The sequence below is a fragment of the Phyllobates terribilis genome, unplaced genomic scaffold (genome assembly GCF_046119375.1).
Source record: "Phyllobates terribilis strain yellow unplaced genomic scaffold, ASM4611937v1 Scaffold_254__1_contigs__length_2825407, whole genome shotgun sequence".
NCBI classification, from domain to species: Eukaryota; Metazoa; Chordata; class Amphibia; order Anura; family Dendrobatidae; genus Phyllobates; species Phyllobates terribilis.
Genome location: NW_027363014.1, coordinates 2,739,659 through 2,746,056, shown reverse-complemented (window position 1 = coordinate 2,746,056; position 6,398 = coordinate 2,739,659).

Sequence of the window (6,398 nt, the reverse complement as noted above, 5' to 3'; positions counted from 1 at the left end):
CTCTGGAACTCTCTGGGAGAGGAAGTGGTGATGTCCAACTCACTTAATGAGTTCAAGAGAGGCCTGGACGCCTTTCTTGAGAACGATAGAATTACATCTTAAGCTTAGTTAATTAATCCAGGGATTTAATCTGACTGCAAGATTGGTGTCGGGAAGTGAATTTTTCCTCAATGATGTAAATTGGCCTATACCGCATGGTTTTTTTTTTTGCCTTCCCCTGGATCAACGCTGCGGAATAGCTGCAGTGCACAAGAAATAGGCTGAACTGGATGGACGCTTGTCTTTTTTCGGCCTTATAAACTATGTAACTATGTAAGGATGGCTACTGCAGGGGCTCCTCTCAACAGGCTTCCTTCTACAGACTGGATCCTCACAGACTGGAACTAGCTCTGTCCCAGAGGAAACTGTTCTCCAGACTGACTGCCTAGCTCCACCTTCCCTTTTTATATCCCTAACGGCTCCCTCTGGTGGTCTGAGGTGGAAGGTGGAGGTGTGTGTATGCTATGAGGGCCTCTTGTGGAGGAATCTGTTCATGCACCCCTCTAGGATCTGTGGCACCAATGCACAGCAGGGCGCCACATTCCCCCCTAGCAAAGCTCAGTACTCCCGGACTGAAGTACTTTTTATAACAACAATAATAACAATCTTCCCTTCATGGGAGGCACTTGCTTGAATGTTACATAATAAACATTATAAATAATAAATAGACATATGTACAATAAGCAACCTCAGAATTCAAGTCTCTTTTGGTGAGGTTCCCTGACAGGATGTCCATCTCACAGGACATAGTATTTGATAGCTTGAGGGACCAGTCACAAACCCTCAACGTAGGCCCTGGGGTGGCTGCAGGGCATGGCGATCCTGAGTAGGACCTCCGTTAGTGCCACTCCAGACAGGTTTTTCTTCTGAGGTCACCTAAAGGGGCACTCCAGGGAGTGCAATTATTTACAAGAATCAGTTTTGGGCTGCACATAGTCCTTAGCCACTAAGTTCTGTATGTACCCTTACGGGTAACTAAAGGCAACAAGGAAAAGTGTCCATTTCACTTAAATTGACCATTATAAAGCAAAACACAGGTTAATAAACACATATATGAAAATACACAACATAATACCCCAGGGGCACTATTTACACTGCTAGAGTTTCCTTCTTTACTTTCTGTATCTGACAGGGGTCTGACCTCGTGTGCTACGTGTCGACCTACGTGGTGCTGGGATGCGTGAGGCACTAGTATTTGCACTACCTCCCATTCTGTCAGTTCTAAGTGCTCGGGAACTGCAGGGTTGCCTTAACCTCTCTAAGGGACTGGCAAGTATACCATTGGCTGGGCCTTCTTGCTCTGCTCCAACTGGGGATTCTTCTTGAGCAGACTCTTCTGAAGCACTTACAGGCTCTACTTGCTGTGGAGGGTCTTCTGGCTGTTGAAAGAAGTGGATCACAGGTATTATTACTGCTCCTCCTAGTTGAGGCCAATCTGCCGGGAAATCTCCTAAGTCAGTATGGAGTACTGCTTCTTTAGGCTCCTCCAGTACGGTGAGAGGCACTTCTTCTTGGGGCTTTAGCATTCTGGACACAATTTCAGATGGTCTCTAGATACCATTGCAGTCGTTCTTCCTCCGTCCTTAGTAATTAGACAGGTATTCCTGTTACCAAATCTTGAATTTAACACAGTGTAGGGTTCTCTCTCCAACTGGTCATCAAGTTTGTGGTTTTTCCTTTTTCTTTTTAACACCACTTCTCCTGGTGTGAAGGGTTCTGCGGGCGCACTTTTATTGTAGTTTGCTTCCTGCTTGTCCCTCACATGAGTGAGACTGTCTTCGACACAGGCCTGTACTCTTCTGTACTGCTCCTGTCTGGTCGTGTCCCAGTCCTCAGTGGACATATCTGCTTCTGGTTCCACTACACCTAGTTCCAGGTCCATGGGCAACTTCCCGGGTCTGGCTCGCATGAGATATGCTGGAGTACAATTGGTGGAACTCACAGGTATGTGGTTGTACAGATCTACCAGGTCAAGTAGTACGTCTGGCCACTGATTTCTCTCCTCTAGTGGTAAGGTCTTCAGCAGGTCGATGACGATGTTATTCATCTTTTCACAGAGACCGTTGGTTTGGGGGTGGTACGGTGTGGTCCGGATCTTTTTACACCCATACAGATGGCAGAACTCCTTGAACAATTCAGCCTCGAAGGCTGGCCTTGATCCGTCAGCACCTGCTCCGGGTTTCCATGGGGCCTGCAGAAGTACGCCTGAAACGTCTTCGCCGCAGTTTCTGCCGTTAGATCCTTGACGGGGGCGACGACCAGGAACCGAGCGTAGTGAACCACCATGGTCAGGGCATAGGAATATCCTGACCTGCTGGGTGACAGCTTGACATGATCCATGGCCACGATCTCCAAAGGTCGAGTTGTCTTTATGGGTTGCAGGGATGCCTTCTGGCTGCTGTAGTCTTTTCTTCTGAGGCTACAGGTTCCACAATTCCACCACCACCTCTCAATGGAACTGCGCATTCCTACCCAATAAAACCAACACTTCAGCAGAGTTTCTAGCTTCTTCCAGCCAAAGTGCCCCGCCTGATCATGGTAGGCTTCCAACACCATCTGAATGTCTGTCTTGGGCACTACGATCTGCCATTCCATCTCATGGGTTTTAGGGTTGACGTACCTCCGGCACAGCTTCTCTCTATAGATGAACAGCCGGTGATGCGCCCCCTGGGCCGTGGGGTACCCGGAGCCTGTAGATGCTGGGGGTTGTAGTCACCGTGGCGGTGACCCGGTCCGTGACCCAGGTGGTCAATCTAAGGGTAGTTTATGTATATCTGTTATGTATAGTCCGACTACGCCACCTGTGGAATGCGGTTATAGGGAACCGCCGCTGCAAAGCAGTCCGCTGAAGCTGGTGGTATGTGCAGCAAGGTGATGTAACTCCCCACAGGAAGAGTGGAGCTTCAGGGCAGCGTGTATGGATGATGGTGGTGGTAGTGCAAGGTATCAGTAATGACAACACGGAGTCTTTGCAGTGCAGTCCCAGGGTCTTTACTGTTGGCAATTATATGGGCCCCAACGGGAGTACCGGCTAGTGATGAGGGCCTGATCAGTCTGGGAACAATCCTAGAGTCCTCCTGGCCAGGTGAAGTTGTAGGCCTGCCGTTCTGACTATACTTTTTGGGCTATCCCGCTTATAGTCGTGTTGTAGCCCACGTCCCTGAGTGTAACATGCTGCGCTCACCCGTATGGCTGGCGACTCGGGCCTTGTGTATTCCTCACTCCTCTGTGGCGGTACGGGTCCTTTCGTGTGGCTGAGCCTCCGGGCTTCTGTTGGGCCAGGAGACCTGCAATCTCCTGCCCTGCGGTATCTGCTGCTGGATATGCAATGCCCACAGCCTCGGACTCCGGCGTCCGGTCCTCTGTGGATACTAACCAGGACGAGCTAACTCCAGCTCCAGTCCCTGGCTCTTTACTCCTTAGTGTCCTACTTGACTCCACACACTGAACTTTAGACTCAGACTCCCTAACCCCGCCTCCAGATCTAGTTATAAAGGGCAGGATCCTCCCCTTTCTGGTCTGGGGCAGGAGGTGTTGCATGTAATGTGTTCCTGCCCAGGAAACTCCTGCTTTGCTCCCAGACATGGTATTAATACCACTGTGGCAACCAGACCCTCTGGGGTGCCACATTCCGCCCTAGTAAATTTCAATACTCTGGGACTGAGCATATTTTGCAAAAATATAACAGATAACAATAAACAATAGCAATAACAATACATGAATATATTTACAGGCATTACAGTCCTTATAGGTCACGGTATCATCCGTAACCAGGTGTCCATTTCACCCAAACAAGGTACAGTTGTAGAATGGGGGACCTGTCCAAATCAAACCCCAAAGTTGGCCTTGGGCGTGGCTGCAAGGCTTAGGCAGTCCCGTTGGACCACAAGTGGGGCCACGCCAGACAGGTGTTTGTTCCGTGGTCTGTTGCAAGGGGGACACTTTATAGGTGCAACTATTTACAGGGCAAGTTTTTGGTTACTCACTGTCCATAACCTGAAAGTCTTTGAACCCTGTCGGGTAACTGGAAAAACATAATCAGTACACACATATAAAACATTTCAACATTTGCAATACTACAGTTATGGGTTACATCTAAATCCTCCAGCGAGCAGGGATTTGACCTCTGGTGCTTCTGGTAGATCTACGTAACACAATGTCTATCTGTGTTCTACCTTGGTCCCCTGTATTTACCCCTGGTGTGGTGGGTTCAATGTTCACCACACTACAGGTGTTTTGGAGGTGTCTCTGGTAGGTTGGGCAGCTCCCCATGGATCCTTTGGCTTACCGTGGGTACGACAGGTTCGCTACTAGCAGAGGGTAGATTCTCCTGGTCTGCCGATGAGGTACACCTTGGTGTTATCATGACTTGATGGTAGAATGGTGTACGGCTCTTTTTCCCACTGGTCATCCAATTTATGGAGCCGCCTTTTTCTCTTTAGGACTTGCTTTCCAGGTGACAAGGGGGCAGCAGGTGCATGTTGATTGTAAGTCCTCTCTTGCCTTTTTCTTGCTTGGGACAGACTTCTTTCAACACTTTCCTGTACCTTACGGTATTGTAGTTTCCGCTCAGTATCTCAATCCGCATCTGGTGAGGCATCCTCTGGTGTCAGAACTCCCATATCCAGATCGATGGGCAGCTTACCAGGTCTTGCTCTCATCAGGTAAGCAGGTGTGCAGTTGGTGGAATTCACTGGAATGCGATTGTAGAGATCCACCAGGTCTGGCAACTTTTCTGGCCACAGGCTGCGTTCCTCCAGGGGCAACGTCTTCAGTAGGTCTATCACCACCTGATTCATCTTTTCACACATCCCGTTGGTCTGGGGATAATAAGGCGTTGTACGGATCTTCTTGCAGCCGTACAGGTTGCAGAATTCCAGGAATACTTCTGCTTCGAAGGCCGGACTTTGGTCAGTTAGCACACGTTCTGAGTAACCATGCGGGCGGCAGAAGTGCTGTTGGAAAGCTCTGGCTGCTGTCTGAGCCGTTTGGTCCTTGACTCTCACTACTACCAGGAACCGGGAGTAGTGGTCTACGATGGTGAGAGCGTAGACTTAGCCGGACCTGCTCGGGGATAGCTTCACATGGTCCAGGGCTACCAGTTCGAGTGGCTGCTTGGTGATGATGGGCTGCAGGGGAGCCCTCTGGCTGTCACAGTCTTTTCTTCTCAGGTTGCATGGTCCGCATTCTCGACACCACCTCTCGACTGCTTTCCTCATGCCAACCCAATAGAACCGTTCACGTAGCAGGACTTCCAGCTCCTTCCATCCAAAATGTCCCGCTCCATCGTGATACGCTTCCAGGACCATAGACGCATCTCGCCTCGGGACTACCACCTGCCAGACAAGCTCATGTGTCCGGGAGTTGACAGTTCTTCGACACAGCTTTCCTTCATAGATGAACAGCTTGCTCTTTTCTTTCCACAGCTGTTTGGTCTCTTCTGGAGCATCTGAATCAGGGTATGAGTCAGCTTGTGTCAGCAACTCTTTGACTAGGCAAACAGCCGGGTCACTGTCTTGTGTTTCTGCCCATCCATGGTGGGGCAATGGATTGAACGTGGCTTCTCTGTTGGCAGAGCACCTGTTCTTCACACAATGGGAGCACTGCTTTATCCCATGGCGATGGAACGCGGGGATTTCTATCTCTTCCAGCTCCTCTGGGTCTTCTCCCTTGTCTGGCAAGTTAGGAATTCTGGACTGCGCGTCTGCGTTTGCATTCTTGTGCCCAGCCCGGTACTTGATGGTGAATTCGTAATTAGACAGTCGGGCCATCCATCTTTGTTCCAGGGCACCAAGTTTTGCAGTGTCCAGGTGTGTCAGCGGGTTATTATCCGTGTACACAGTGAATTTGGAAGAGGCGAGATAATGTTTGAAGCGCTCAGTCACAGCCCAGACGATGGCAAGGAACTCCAACTTGAAGGAGCTGTAGTTCTCTGGGTCTCTTTCTGTGGGCCGGAGCTTCCTGCTGGCGTAGGCTATCACCCTTTCTCTGCCTTGCTGGATATGGGACAGCACCGCTCCTAGTCCCACGTTGCTCGCGTCCGTGTGAAGGATGAAGGGTTGGCCATAATCAGGGTAGGGCAGGACCTCGTCTCCTGTTAGGGTCATCTTCAACCTGGTGAAGGACTCAACTTCCAGCTTGCCCCATTTGAATGGTGGTTTCTGGTTCTTGGCCTTCCTGGACTGGCCTATCAGGAGGTTCTGCATGGGTGCCGCCATCTTGGTGAAGCCTGGTATAAACCTTCGGTAGTAGCCTACCAAACCGAGGAACTGCCGCACTTCTTTGATGGTGGAAGGTCTCGGCCAGTCCTTGATTACGGTGATCTTATCGGGGTCTGGTGCTACACCGTCAGCGCTTAC